The following is a 12,416-nucleotide window of genomic DNA, read 5'->3' on the forward strand; positions in this document are numbered from 1 at the left end:
CAGTTAGATTCTGGGATTTTCCTACGCTGATTACGGTAAAACGTCGGTGACGCATATTTTCAACCACTGACGCATATTCTTCACACGAGAAACGGTCAGGGGACCTGTGGTTGTCCTGCCAATATTCCAAGACGGTGTCACCTGACGGACAACCGAATCCCATCAGTGCGTGGCCGCAACATTTCTGCAAACAAGCAGTCCAGCGGAGGAGAGCTTGAACAATCCCATATTCATACCACTGCGACCCCCCAGGTCCATCATCTTTCCCTTACAGGCGCGCGTCAGCAAAGGGAATTCATGAATCTTATACCAGAAGCCACTAACAACGTATTTCCCGCCAGCATAGTTACGAACAATAAGCTGCCAGTTTTACTTACTATCGCAAAGTGATGTATGTGGCTGTACTGTCACAATGTATGACTGCTATAAGAGCAGTTTTATCAGACCCTCTGTTTTGATTCTGCAGGCCGTAAATGAGCTGCGTTTAGAGGTGAACAGTATTTGCTACATTCATTCTAGGGTGCAACCAAGTCCTGTCGACGAGTACGTACTCCTGCTGAACAACTTCACCCATTTGAATCGGATCGGACGAAGTTTGATGTGAATATCAGAGGGTTGCTGCACATGATAGGAATTTCGTTCCGGGGTGCAGCCTACCTTTCTACCGTAGAGTGCGCTACATTCCCACTTCCACAGGCCAGGTTATGGACCTCCACGTATTTCAGACGCTTGTCAAGATCGACTCTCTGTTCTAGCAGTAATGGTTCATCGAATACCATCCAGACAAGATATCCAGGCCCATGTAGCACTTTCTGTACCACCAAGGACCACTGGGTACCAACTACTTCCAGCCGGATATGACGTGCCTTTCTATCCTTGGTACCACTGGCACCATGACACAGCCAAACGCAGCTACAGTCCTGAAAGAGCCGACTGGACAATGGAATGGCGATCTGTTGTCTAGAGTGATTAGAGCAGGTTCTGTCTGTATGTGAGCGATGGACGTACACGTATATTGTATAAACTGTAGTCTACTTATTACGGAGGGCACCCACCAACGACACACACGTATAATCGCAAGCTCCATGGTATTGTGAGCCACCATTTAATACTCGTGGTCACATTTGATGTTCCTGCGGTACATTACATCCAGTGCCCGCTGCATGGCTTATGTTGTAACCACCACTTTTCGTTATTTTATAAAAGAGCTCTCATCATCAGAACGCGTATCGGATATGGTGTAGCGGGATCTTACTCGTTCTCCAGGGCCCGCAAGAAACATTGCCAAAGTGCAATAAAACAACCTAGATGTTTGGAACAATCTACCGCAGGAAGGCATTCGGTACCTAAACGATCGTTTCATGTGACAATACACGTCGTGTTGCCACCAGAGAGGTGGGTAAACGGTGTTTTGACGGAACTGTAGGGCACCCTTTACTGTGACATGTTTATTTGATTTGGTTTCAATTTTTTGTTGTCACGGTTACGACTTTTAAGTGAAAATATCACATGAAAAAAGGAAGGGAAAATATGCTAAAATAACGTGAAAATGGACCAAAATGTCTGGTTTAATCAACTAACTCAATGATTTCTCTTTCCTCTATTATAGTTTATTGAATTACGAACAAGACCATCAAATTATCACTCATAAAAGACGGAAAGCAGGAAGCTGTTGTACTTCAAGACGTTACGCATCTCTACATTTTTAAAAGAGCGTCCGTTCCTATTAGGATATAGAATGTCTTTGTAGATGCTAAAGTTTCTTTCGACGTCCACGGAAACCAGTGGGGCAAACCATGTATTCACTCGGAACGGCAACTCTACATATGTGGCGAATTCCTCAATCTCTAGATTCTTCTGAAAACTAATGTTTATCTTTGGAAAAACCATCTAACTGCTCCCTCACGAAAGTATAAGTATCTCACTTTTTCCTTTTCCAGATATTGTTCTTCTAATTGCTGTATAGCTGCAAGCAGGCTCTTGTAACTATAGACAAAATACAGTTCTCTGTGAAAATTACGTGTTTTCTCAGATAACAGGAGTTTCTATGCGTCGCGTGGATCCAAAGGAATCATAAACTTTTGTCAAAATTCTCACACAACATAGCAGTACACTCAATCCAAGATCCCCAACGATTAATGATCGGGAAATTTGGAAGGAGCAGGCCAGCAGGCAACTGCTCGGAGCTTTTAGCAGAATCATCATCAGGGTAGTGATGAACTGATTTGCGATGTCGATTCCGTTCCTTACGTATTCACAAACCCCTTGACGCAAATGAACCAAGCATGTCACATGCTTCAGCCTAGGGAATAGAGGTTTCAATTGATTTACAGCTGAAGCCATCTATGGAGCGTGGTCCGTAACCACAAAGAGAAGTTTTCCTTACTTGATACCAGTAGGCCATAGTTTTTGGCAGAAGCCCATAATTGACTACATTACTGTACTGGCACTGGCTTTCTGCATGTCATACGTTTTTAACAGGGGCTTAACTTCCTCCCATGCTGAGGGTAAAACTAAAACGATCAAATCATATCGTTCCATTGAGTGTATGGTTTAATCCACAATGATTCCCAGCCGTGCGGGATTAGCCGAGCGGTCTTAAGCGCTGCAGTCATGGACTGTGCTGCTGGTTCCGGCGGAGGTTCGCGTCCTCCCTCGGGCATGGGTGTGTGTGTTTGTCCTTACGATAATATAGGTTAATTAATGTGTAAGCTTAGGGACTGATGACCATAGCAGTAAAGCCCCATAAGATTTCACACAGATTTGAACATTTGAACAATGATTCCTACATCGCAATCAGACACCTTCTCATTGATTCTTGGTGCGGTTTCTTGGTAAGTAAGCGTTTCCGGACACATGTCCACATAACATATTTTCTTTCTTTGTGTGTGAGGAATGTTTCCTGAAAGTTTGGCGGTACCTTTTTGTAACACCCTGCATATCTCTGGAAGGCCGGATGATTCCCCTTACTGAGCGGAATTCCTGTTTGTGTAAGAGCTACACACAAATCAAATTTTGTATTGTTCAAGAACTCTTTTGAAACGTATTTCGTAATAGAGGTTTGCACGATAAGTTCCATCAGCGTCTATGAAATCTCATTTATATTCCTGAACCAGTATAAATTGGGCACTTGACACCTTTGGCATTCTACACTCTCGGAACTACTCGAGTGCGATCGCTTTCGTCTTTGCATGACAAGCCTTCGCCTCCATGCAGAAGATGACTTCACTCACAAAACTCAGTTTCGAAATTTGTGGTAAGTTCCTATGACACCAAACTGCTGAGGTCATCGGTTCCTAGACTAACACACAACTTAATGTAATTTAAACTAACTTACGCTAAGGACACACACATACACACACACACACACACACACACACACACACACACACACACACACACATGTCTGAGGGAGGACTCGAACCTCCGACATGGAGGAATACGCGACCTAGACCGCGCGGCTACCCCGCGCGGCTAACAAACTCGCATTCGCGACCAGCAGGCTAGTGATTCTGGTGAGATAGAATCACTCATTGTCAGTTGAATTATTGCGGGCTTCTTTAAAGCGGTAAAACGAGAGAGAGGGAGAGGTTTTGTCGAACATATAACTATGCTTCACTGTTGCAGGTATGGTTTCCCCTCTCGGGCGGCGTTTACTGAAAGATGTAGGCGTACTATTCGTACGTCCACAGCAACCCGAGTGGACGTTAGAGGAAAGTTAAATATTTAATATTCATTAGAAGTCTTGCAGAGAAAATCGGAATGAAACTTAAGAGAAGAAAGGGGAAAAAAATGAGACTATGGACATGGCTTGGGGAAAAAGGGATAAGGTCCAAAAAAGGAGATAATGGTGCGTGAAAAATGCCTCTTTTCGCATCTAGAAACAAAATTTCACCGTGTGATATCTTCCCGAACAGCTTTAATTTACCCTAAGAGAAAGGTGCACACCTAAAAATCCTAACTCTGGTTATTATACAGGGTGTATCAAAAAGAATCATCCTATTTGGTACGTCTCTATATCTGAAACTAATAAACATATACAGCGAATTTTACGAATTTTGCTTTTTGATGAACGGGAAACTCAAAAAAAAAAATTATTTTCATAGGTGTTCAATATGCTTCCCCCCCCCCCCCCCCCTCCCCCCTCCACCCACCCGCCGTTGAGATGAATCGCATATGCCATAGAGGTATTCAAATTGTTCCCACACTGCAGAAAGCATGTATTGTTGTTGGTAACGGAGGTACATAAACAGAGCGCTTTGTAAACCCCACAAGAAATAATCACATGCAGTCAGGTCTGGGATCTTGGAGGCCAGTAATGTAAGGATGAATCATGTGCTCCAACGCGACTGATCCATCCTTCACTGATCCTTCGATTTAAAAATTCCCGCACTTCCAGAAGCCAGTGTGGCGGTGCCCCATCCTGTTGGTAAATGTAATCGTTCGAAACAGTCTCAAACTGTGAGAAAAGAAAGTTCTCAGGCGTTGCAAGGTATGTGCTTCCTGTAACAGTGTTTTAGGCAAATAATAATGGACCATACATCTTTTCCCGTGAAACCACAAAACACATTAAATTTTGGAGAGTCCCTTTCGTGTTGTACAACTTCATGTGGTTGTTCCATACCCCATATTCTCACATTATGACGGTTCACCTTTCCATTTAAATGGAATGGCGCCTCGTCAGTAAACACAAAGCCTAAAAGAAAACTATCATCCTTCATCTTGCCAAGAACGGAATTATAGAAATCCACACGTTCTTGTTTGTCACCTTCTCGAAGAGCTTGTAGTAGCTGAATTTTGTATGGTTTGGTTTGTAAATGTCCACGCAACCCACGTGAGACGGACATCGGGGACACGTTGAGCTTTCGAGCTGCACGGCGAACGAATTTCTGCGGACTCCTTGCGAAACTATGGCGGATGTATTCTACGTCAGTGGCAGACACTCGGGGACGGCCCGACGATTTGCCCTTCACAGACAACCTGTTTCTCGGAATTTGTCATGCCATCTTTAATGCTCTGTGCTGTAGGAGGATCCACACCATATCTACTGGGAAAGTCATTCTGAACAGTTATTACTGACCCGCACCACGCGAAACATGGAACACGATATGCTGCCTGTTGCCCCGATATCATTTTTACTGGAACTGAAGAGTGCGCTCACTGATGCTACATAGCGGGTACCATGTAAAACTCCAGAGTTTGCTCTTTCCAGCGGTAAGTTGTTCACACAATTTTCTCAAAAAACACAACAGTTATGATTTTTTAAAAATAGGATGATTCTTCTTGATAGACTCTGTATACTCCTACAATCACGAACTACCAGTCACATAACTTTTCAATTAAAATGACCTTATCCTTGAGTGTGTTACATTTTTATTTTTCGTTAGTGTATCTAGATGCTGCAGCTCTACTCTTCGAAACCTGAACTTCAGCGACAGGAATACAGTTGCGTTAATACCGTATGTGACATTTTAAGTTGGAAATCTGTAGTTCAGAAGAACTTCTAGACTTTAGTAAAATGCGTACAGGTCAAATTATCATCGAAAAGTTGGATAGTAGATCAAGTAACGAATCGAGGCTAGCCGTAAACTGAACTCCATTTTCTCGTATCGTGCGAAGTAGTCGGAGAACAGATCAGTCTTTACACAATGCACGCTCTGATGATGAGAAAGTCACATGGTTCCTCGTACACCTACAGTAATTTTCAAAATCATTATTGCAATTAGAAACCCCACCAAATCTTAAATCTGTTTTCGAATATGGTATAAGTGGCAATTAAATCTCAAATCTCTAGTCACTAACCATACCATTTGTGCTCTTTATTGGTGATATGTAGTGGGTAATAGTGTTCTGCATCAATGGTATTGTCTTCTTAAGAGTGAAGGGGTGAATGTGCCTGATTAAGAGTGAATGGGTCAATGTACCCGATGATTAAACAACTGGCCATCAGTCTGTAACCTCAATTGGTGGATAACACTCCAAAATATGTGCGCAAAGAGTTTCTACATAATGATCATTGCTTAATAATTAGTGTACCGTAAGTTCTGTATTGCATGTGTTGCAAAACTGCTTTTTCAAACCCGACGGTACTGGTCTAGAATTTGTTTTTCTTTATAGGGTGGAAGGAGAAGGTTTACTGAACATAATCCTAGCAGGTGGTGAGACTTACGTTGTTTATCATTAGATGAAGATAAGACAAAGTGGTTCGGGGTCACAGCTCAGTGTTCTGCAAACCAAAATGCACGCCTAGCTCTGTCACCCGGAGAGTTTTCGGCATTTTTGGGTGGCTGCGAAAGGTATATAACTTGTAGTATGGAATATGGATTCATAACCCAATCTGAAGCCTACTGTGATACATTAAGAAACCTGAGAGGACCGATACAACATAAATGAGATGTTCTTTTGACAATAGGTGTCGTATTTTTGCTCGATAACTAGAGCGACACTTAAAATGGAAAGTGTTTGAACATCAGCCCAAAAGCCCAGAATTGACTGCATTTGATTTCTTCATGCATATAAGACACAAAGTGGGTCTCAACTTTGAGACCCGATGAAGAACTTCAACTGATGCTGTCATGTTACGGCTACAGTCTCAGGCGGTAGAATGTTATAAACAGAGAATTCGTCAAGTCATCAAGCGATATGATCAATGCTCATGTTAATCATATGGAGAATTATTATAGGGTCATTTTGAAATCCTTATAAAGAATATATTCTGTGTCAGTATTTTATTTATAGTCTAAGGATGTTACTTTATATGTAGCTCACGTACTAATTAATTTATTTTTACTGCTCAGGGGCGCATCCGCCAAACAATTCAGACCGAATATTACTCTTTTCTTTATACTATGCTTAACGTTGACAGAAACATACCTACATCCTATGAGTTTCACCTTTATTGATCCCAGTAACAGACATTTTAGGACCCTATGCAATATTTTACGGTTGGACATTACGCAAAACTGTGCTACAGAGATATGAGCTCTTGCGCTTAGGTAAACTCAACCCAAAGATAATTCTCTTTACTTTTGCGATTGCGGGACGACATATTTAGCCTTAACTGTCAATCTGATGCTACTTTCCAGCTGTAACAATGAGCGAAACACGTATATGAATTTTTTATAAGCACGTCTATCCTAGCTCTTGTGTCAAATTTTTTTGTTTCTCTATCTTCTAGCACCGGATTTGGAAAAGCGTATTACCGTCACTTCCTCTTTACGTCGGAAATATTTCTGAAATCGCTCAAATTTATTTTATCATTTGCCTTGAAACAAAACTATCAAATAATTCATCGACTTATGGTCTTGTCCTTTATAATTTAGCATAAATGATGCATCAATACATGCAATTGTATATTATAAGTCTGTCTCTTCTGCAAGACTTACATTTACTTACTAATGTTTGGATTAAGTTAGTATAACATGACAGAGCACTAATTATGTTAGTAACATTTAAAACGTTTGAAAATGACAATCGACTTGTGACTTTCCATTAAAAATATATTTAGCACTAAACTTTCCGTCTATTTACAGTATATATATACATACATACACACACACACACACACACACACACACACACACACACACACACATATATATATATATATATATATATATATATATATATATATATATATATATATATATATATGTGTGTGTGTGTGTGTGTGTGTGCGTGTGTGTGTGTGTGTGTGTGTGTGTGTGTGTGTGTGTGTGTGTGTGGTGTGGGTGTGTGTGTGCGTGTGTTTGTGTGTTAGAATATAGAAAGTTGTAAACGATGGTAATCACACGATGTTGTTGTTGTTGTTGTTGTTTTCACTCCAGGGACTGGTTTGGTGCAGCTCTCCATGCTACTCTATTATATGCAAGCTTCTTCATCTCCCAGCACATACTGCAACCTGCATCCTTCTGAATCTGATTAGTGTATTCATCTCTTGGTCTCCCTCCAAGATTTTATACGCCATACTGTCAGCCAGTACTAAATTGGTGATCCCTTTGATGCATCAGAATGTGTCCTGCCAACCGATCCCTTCTTCTAGTCAAGTTGTACCACAAATTCCTCCTCTCCCCAATTCTATTCAGTACCTCCTCATTAGTGATGTGATCTACCTATCTAATCTTGAGCATTCTTCTGTAGCTCTACATTTCGAAAGCTTCTATTCTCTTCTTGTCTAAACTATTTATGTCCATGTGTCACTTCCATTCATGGCTACTTTCCATACAAATACTTTTAGAAACGACTTCCTGACATTTAAATCTATACTCGATGTTAATAAATTTCTCTTCATCAGAAGCGCTCTCCTTGCCATATTGCCATCGCCAGTTTACATTTTATATCCTCTATACTTCGACCATCAACAGTTGTTTTGCACCTCGAATAGCAAAACTCATTTACTACTTTAAGTGTCTCATTTCCTAATCTAATTCCTCACCATCACCCGACTTCATTCGACTACATTCCATTATCCTCGTTTTGCTTTTGTTGATGTTCATCTTATATCCTCCTTTCAAGACACCGTCCATTCCATTCAACTGCTCTTCCAGGTCTTCTGCTGCCTCTGACAGAAATACAATGTCATTGGCGAACCTCAATGTTTTTATTTCTTCACCATGGACTTTATTTCCTACTCGGAATTTTTCTTTTGTTTCGTTTACTTCTTGCTCCGTATACGGACAGAATAACATTGAGGATGGGCCACAACCCTGTCTCACTGAGTTCCCAAACACTGCTTCTCTTTCATGCCCCTCGACTCTTATAACTGCCATCTGGTTTCTACACAAATTGTAAATAGACTTTCACTCCTTGTATTTGACCCTTGCTACCTTCAGATTTTGAAAGTGAGCATGCCAGTCAACATTTTCAAAAGCTTTCCCTAAGTCTAGAATTGCTAGAAACGTAGGTTTGATTTTCCTTAATCTGTCTTCTAAGATAAGACGTAGAGTCAATATTGCCTCACGTATTCCAACATTTCTACGCAATCCATACTGATCTTCCCCGAGGTCGACTTCTATCAGTTTTCCCATTCGTCTGTGAAGAAGTCATGTTAGTATTTTGCAGCCGTCTCTTATTAAACTGATGGTTCAGTAATTTTCACATCTGTCAATAAGTGCTGTCTTTGGGATTGGAATTATTATATTCTTCTTGAAGTCTGATGGTATTTCGCATGTCTCAAACATCTTGCTTACCAAATGTTATAGTTTTGTCAAGGCTGGCTCTCCCAAGGCTATCAGTTGTTTTAATGGATTGTTGTCTACTCCCAGGGACTTGTTTCGACTTAGGTCTTTAACTGCTCTGTCGAACTCTTCACGCAGTGTCATATCTCCCATTTCATCTTCATCTACATCCTCTTCCTTTTCAATAATATTGTCCTCAAGTACATCGCTCTTGTATAGACGCCCTATATACTCCTTCCACATTTCTGGTTTCTCTTCTTTGCTTAGGACTTGTTTTCCATCTGAGCTCGTGATTTGATACAGGTGGTTCTCTTTTCTCCAAACGTCTCTTATAGGTGGCATCTCTCTTACCCCTAGTTATGTGTCCTTCAACATCCTTACATTTGACGTCTAGCCATTCCTCTTAGCCATTTTCCATTTCCCGTCGAGCTCAAATTTTTGGACATTTGTATTCCCTCGCCTCCTTCATTTACTGTATTTTTATATTTTCTCCTTTCATCAGTTAAATTCAATATCTCTCGTGGTACCCATGAATATCTACTAGCCCTCGTCTTTTTACCTACTTAATCCTGAGTTGACAATTCATCTCTCATAGATACCAATTCTTTTTCTACAGTATTCCTTCCTCCTGTTCTTGTCAACTGTTCCCTAATGCTCCATCTGAAACCTTCTACAACCTCTGGTTCTTTCAGTTTATCCAGGTCCCATCTCCATAAATTACTGCCTCTTTACTGTTTGTTTAGTTTTAATCTACAGTTCATTACCAATAGATAGTTGCCAGAGTCCACAGCTTGCCCTGGAAATGTCTTATAATTTAAAACCTGGTTCCTAAATATCTGTCTTACCATTATATAATCTATCTGAAAACTTCTAGTATCTCCAGGTCTCTTCCATGTATACAACTTTTGTTATGATTCTTGAACCAAGTGTTAGCTATGATTAAGTCATACTCTGTGCAAAATTCTACCAGGTGGATTGCTCTTTCATTCCTTACCCCATTCCAAGTTTCCTTCTCTTCCTTTTAGTACTGTCGAATTTCAGTCACCCAAGACTGTCAATTTTTTTCTCCCTTCGCAATAATTTCTTTTATCTCATAATACATTTCATCAATGTCTTCGTCACTTGAGGGGCTAGTTGGCATACAGACTTCTACTACTGTTGTAGGCGTGGGCTTGGTGTCTATCTTGGCCTCAATAATGCATTCACTATGCTGTTTGTAGTAGCTTACCCGCGCTCCTATTTTTTTATTCATTATTAAACCTACTCCTGCATTACCCCTATTTGATTTTCTATTTATAACCCTGTATTCTCCTGACCAGAAGTCTTGTTCCTCCTGCCACCGAACTTCACTAATTCCCACTATATCTAACTTTAATCTATCCATTTCCCTTTTTAAATTTTCTAACCTATCTGCCCGATTAAGAGATCTGACATTCCACGCTCCGATCCGCAGAACGCCAGTTATCTTTCTCCTGATAACGACGTCCTCCTGAATAGTCCCAGCCCGGAGATCTAATGGGGGACTATTTTACCTCCGAAATATTTTACCAGGGAGGACGCCATCACCACGCAAACATACAGTAAATCTGCATGCCATCGGGAAAAATTACGACTGTAGTTTCCCCTTGCTTTCAGCCGTTCGCAGTACCAACGCAGCAAGGCCGTTTTGGTTAGTGCTACGAGGCCAGATCAGTCAGTCATCCAGACTGTTGCCCCTGCTACTACTGAAAAGGCTGCTGCCCCTCTTCAGGATCCACACGTTTGTCGCGTCTCTCAACAGATACCCCTCCGTTGTGGTTTCACCTACGGAACGGCTATGTGCATCGCAAGCCTTCCCACCACCGCAGGGTCCATGGTTCATAGAGGACTGTGGAGAGGGAGGAGGAATTACACGATATGGCTCTAGATGTATTGTTAGTTCTACCAGCTACAGCACTAGTCATATAGGGCGGAAAACTCCCTAGCTGCTTGCGCAAACGTCACACTTGCTTCTCTCTTAACTGATGTACTACTGTTACTGAGGGATGTGGTCGCTTTATCTGTCAAGGTGGAGCGATATTGCTTTGTCATCGGATCTTAACCTGCGTATCACTCTTCATAGTTCCTCTCAGCTGGTTTCTGTTTACATAATTTCTGGAGGTATGTTTGTAGTTGAAGTTTTTGCATTTTGGGCAGTCTTCCTGAAAGAGCAGCCTTCTCAAATTTTCCTCGTTAATAGGATGCTTGCAGTATCCACATTCATTTGGTCCTTCGAAGCTTCCGTTCCGTTGAGGAACAGTAGAAGCAAGCTGATAGTCTTTCTCTATGAAGTTCACAGAACTGTCGCGGTAATAAGTTAATCTCTTCAAGGTAACCACCCAAAATTTGTCCAAGTTTCAGTCACTCGCTATACCTCTTTCCCCTGACGACAATTGGCGAGTTCGTTATAAACAGATGCGTGGATTCGAAAAACGAGAGAATGGAAGATTCCATAAGACTGCTGAAGATTGAAATGGTATCTGTTCCATATATCACACTATACAGTTCACTGTTTATGACTTGAGTACTACTTTAGTAGCGACCTGTGACCACTGTTAGACAGTGTCACATCTCGTATATACAGTTCATTCGCGCATAATCTGTTAACACAAAATCCATCTAACGACCTTAGGTATAGTCTTCTGGAACACATAGTACATACTACTATTCAATAAACGTGACTCTTTGCAACAATTTTTATAGGGAATTAATATTCAATACTGTCACTGTCGAACATAATCGAAAATGTTCGTCTTTTTGTTGTATATCTAGATCTTATTTTCAGTTACAGTAATTGGTTAAATAGCCCGGAAGCATGGTAGTAGCAACTACCTTGCTTATTGTCCTCTAACTGTGTTCGAAATATTGTTAATCGCTTTCCATCTCGCCTTTCGAAAATAATTTTAAGCAGTTTTTCATCTTAGACTCTTCAAAATTTTATTGTCAGTATAGTATAAGAGTGGATTTTTCTGTCAGGTTCTCTGAAAATTAATCAAATTGTTTCCAGGTTACTGGAAACCCTACCATGTGGCTACTTGTATATCGTTGGGCATAATAAAGAGTTTCATTTGAAATGCAGCTGTTTCGAAATTTTAATTAGCGAGTAACATAAATTAAAACGTATCACCGGCAATGTTTAATTGAGTGTCTTTGTACATTACTGTCACCATTGGCTGCCACAGCATATGTAATATAAATGCAAATTTAACGCTCAGCGCCATT

This window comes from Schistocerca americana, chromosome 7 (assembly GCF_021461395.2).
Source record: "Schistocerca americana isolate TAMUIC-IGC-003095 chromosome 7, iqSchAmer2.1, whole genome shotgun sequence".
NCBI classification, from domain to species: domain Eukaryota; kingdom Metazoa; phylum Arthropoda; class Insecta; order Orthoptera; family Acrididae; genus Schistocerca; species Schistocerca americana.